The following is a 3,686-nucleotide window of genomic DNA, read 5'->3' as shown; positions in this document are numbered from 1 at the left end:
GGCTCTGTGCGATGTCTGACTCTTCCGCTCTGCCTCTGCCCCAACTTTTGATTGACAGACCTGGCTGCCTTGCGAACTGGCAGTGTCATCAGTCTCTACTGTTTCCAAAAGCTTCAACTTGTTCCTGACAGGTACTTCTCCCGGGGTCTCTTGCACCTGTCTCCTCTCTGCCTTCCTCATCGTCTGATCTCTTCTGCTCTCTTCTGGCATGATTGGTGTAATAACCTTGCTGAAGGTCTTGTCCAGAAAGATCTCATTCTCTCGAATGAGCCTAAGGTCCTGAGTTCTTTCATCAGCGCTGCAATATGCTCGGTCAATAGCTGAATGTGCACACATGTACGAGCCAGACACACCAGAGTCGTTGACCTCCCACATCAAGCACGTAGCGCACTGAACCAGCTGGGCAGTCATGTCTTCACCCTCTTCAATTGTGGTGTAATCACTTTACTCAACCTCCTTGTCAAAGATTCCTGAGCTGAAGCCTCACTCTTCGATCCAAACTTCCTTAGACCCTCTTTTTGTGGCAAGTCTGTGGACTCTTAATTTAGGTTAGAGGAGGAGGGAGGGAGGGAGGCCCTACTTTTTAGGACCTGGGGTTTAGAACTCACCCTCTGTAATAGCAATCACTTACCTTCCAGACCGGCTTTGCGCTCCGTCTGAACTTCCGCCCAGCTCCCGCCGCTCTCTGCTGCGAAAAGACCGTTGGCGTCGAGGTAAGTTCTTTATAGCAATCACTTACCTTCCCGACCGGCTTTGTGCTCCGCCTGAATTTCCGCCCAGCTCCCGCCGCTCTCTGCTGCGAAAAGACCGTTGGCGTCGAGGTAAGTTCTTTATATAGCAATCACTTACCCTCTCGACCGGCTTTGCGCTCCGTCTGAACTTCCGCCCAGCTCCCGCCGCTCTCTGCTGCGAAAAGGGATTTGGAAGTACTTGCACATGAATCACAAAAAGATAACATCCAACTTCAGCAGGGAATAGAGAAGGCAAATGGAATGTTAGCCTTTATTTCAAATGGGATAAAGTATAAAAATAGAGAAGTTTTATAGAACTTACATAAGGCATTAGTTATACCATTGCTGGATTTCTGTAAGCAGTTTTGGTCCCTTTATAAAAAGAGAGATATACTGACATTCTAGAGGAGGTTCACTTGGTTGATTTTGGGTGTGGAGGCATTTTCTTATGAAGAGACGTTGAGGAAGTTGAGTTTGTACTCATTGGAGTTTAGACGAATGAGACGAAACCTTATTGAAACATATATGATTCCTAGGGGCTTGACAAAGTAGATGCAAAGGTGTTGTTTCCCCTTGTAGGAAAGTAGAGCGCATTATCTCAGAGTAAAGAGTCACTCATTAAGACAGAAATGAGGAGGAGTTTTTTCTCTCTGAGGGTTGTGAATGTGTGGAAATCTTTATTGCAGAGAGCTATTGAGGCTGGATCATCAAGTATATTCAAGACTGAGACAAACATATTTCTGGTCATTAAGGGAATCATGGATTACAGAAGCTGAGCTGGAGAATTATCAGATCAGACTTGATCTCATAAAATGCTGAGTGGCTAGATAGGCAGAATGGCCTACATCTGCTCCTAGGTCTTATTGTGTGGTCTTATGACTATTCAGTAAAGTCACTCAAGGGGATGAGACACGGTCAGTCTCTCCAGAGAAACTAAGGGGAAATGGGGATAGTAGGGACAATGGGGGCTACTGCTGTAAACATTTGACTCTAGTGAACTCTGAAATATCATCAGCTATAGCAGATGAGGGGTTAATAATTGCAAACCATGTCTGAAAAGTATTTGCCAATCAGAATATTCTTTGTACTTGATAGGTTCTCAAGTCTCCTTCCCACAGCAGTGTTGTCCCTTGTCTCTGATCCTTAACTAGCAGGACTAAGAAGTCACAGACCAGTTGACCACAGATTAAATGTGTTCTTTGTAACATTAATGAACAAATAACAAAATACAAACACTTACAATTTATGGAGAATACTTCCTGTTAAGATGTGAAGTTATTAGTCATGGTTTCAGGGTTCTACATTTCTACCCCGGACCCAGGGCTGGTTCATTGGTGTTGGTCCCAGGTTCTGAGAAACATGGCAAAAAGCTACAGTACTGAGGCATCTTACAATTGATGGATACTTACTGAATTCAAAAGACTTCAAAGGAATGTGGAGTTAGCAGAATGGAGCAGATCACATCAGACATTGAGTCAATAATCACTGGTTGGCTCAGTATTGATGGGCAGCAATGAAGGCACAGACCATGACGAAGATACAAACCCTGAAACAGAGACAAGTGTTAGCAAGAACCTTGAACCAACACTTGTGAAATCGTCTGGGAACCAGAGACAGAACACAAAACCCTTGAAGCCAAGACTGATCACCTCACATCTTAATAGGTAGTATTCTCTATACATTGTAAGTGCTTGTATTTTATTGTTCACTCACTAATGTTACAAAGAACACATTTAATCCATAGCCAACTCGTCTGTAACTTGTCAGTCCTGCAAGTTAAAGATTAGAGACAAGGAACAGAACAATATGCTGTGGGAGGGAGACTTGAGGGCGGCAAGTTTCAGGAAGGTGGTGAAGGGGAGGGAGAAGTGAATGACCACACTGGGTTATTGCCATTCATATGCCAGAAACCCATTGGGGATGGGGTGAGGGAGGCATATGTGGAGAGACGGGCAGGTGCAGGCTCATTTAGACAGGTGAAGTTGGGATCTGGGGAGATTCACAGGAAGGAGTTTGAAATATTTGGCAGGCTGAAACTACTGCTCACAGAGCGTTCACTGTCATCTTCCATCGTGCTTGAAATCAAAACTACACAATGTAGGATAAAATGGCATACTGACTCCTCTGCTCTTCAGTGACCCTGTCGTGTGTCTCTTTCGTGTGGAGCCTCCTGCCACTCCTCCACCTCTTTCATCTTCTATGGTGATGAATCTCCTTATTCCTTCTCTGTCTATTTGTTTGAAGCTGCTATAAGCTGCATTTGCCGAGAAGTGCAAGGGAGGAACGAAGGACTTCTGGGAAGTCATATATTTGTGTGGTTGCGTTACCCGAAACACTACTCGGGTAGTGTCTCCCACCCATCCTCCTCCTCCTCTAACCAAAAAAAAAGATTCTGTGAGCCAGATTGGTAAGGTTTATTTTTTATTCCTTATTTTTCAACAGTTTCTTTGGGAATTAACGAGGAGAAAGTGAGGTCTGCAGATGCTGGAGATCAGAGCTGAAAATGTGTTGCTGGAACAGGGCAGCAGGTCAGGCAGCATCCAGGGAACAGGAGAATCGACGCTTCGGGCATAAGACCTTCCTGAAGCCCTCCCAAGTGCAGGGTTCGTGATGTCTCTGATCGTGTTTTTGTGATCCTTAAGGGGGTGGGGGAGCAGCCCCATGTCGTGGTCCACATAGGCACCAACGACATAGGTAGGAGGAGAGATGGGGATTTAAGGCAGAAATTCAGGGAGCTAGGATGGAAGTTTAGAGCTAGGACGAACAGCGTTGTTGTCTCTGGTTTGTTGCCAGTGCCACGTGCTAGTGAGGTGAGGAATAGGGAGAGAGAGGACTTGAATACGTGGCTACAGGGATGGTGCAGGAGGGAGAGTTTTGGATTCTTGGATAATTGGGGCTCTTTCTGGGGTAGGTGGGACCTCTACAAGCAGGATGGTCTTCATCTGAACCAGAGGG

This window comes from Chiloscyllium plagiosum, chromosome 20 (assembly GCF_004010195.1).
Source record: "Chiloscyllium plagiosum isolate BGI_BamShark_2017 chromosome 20, ASM401019v2, whole genome shotgun sequence".
Lineage (NCBI taxonomy): Eukaryota > Metazoa > Chordata > Chondrichthyes > Orectolobiformes > Hemiscylliidae > Chiloscyllium > Chiloscyllium plagiosum.
The sequence above is the reverse complement of the archived record's forward strand: the minus strand, read 5'-3'. Positions refer to the sequence as shown.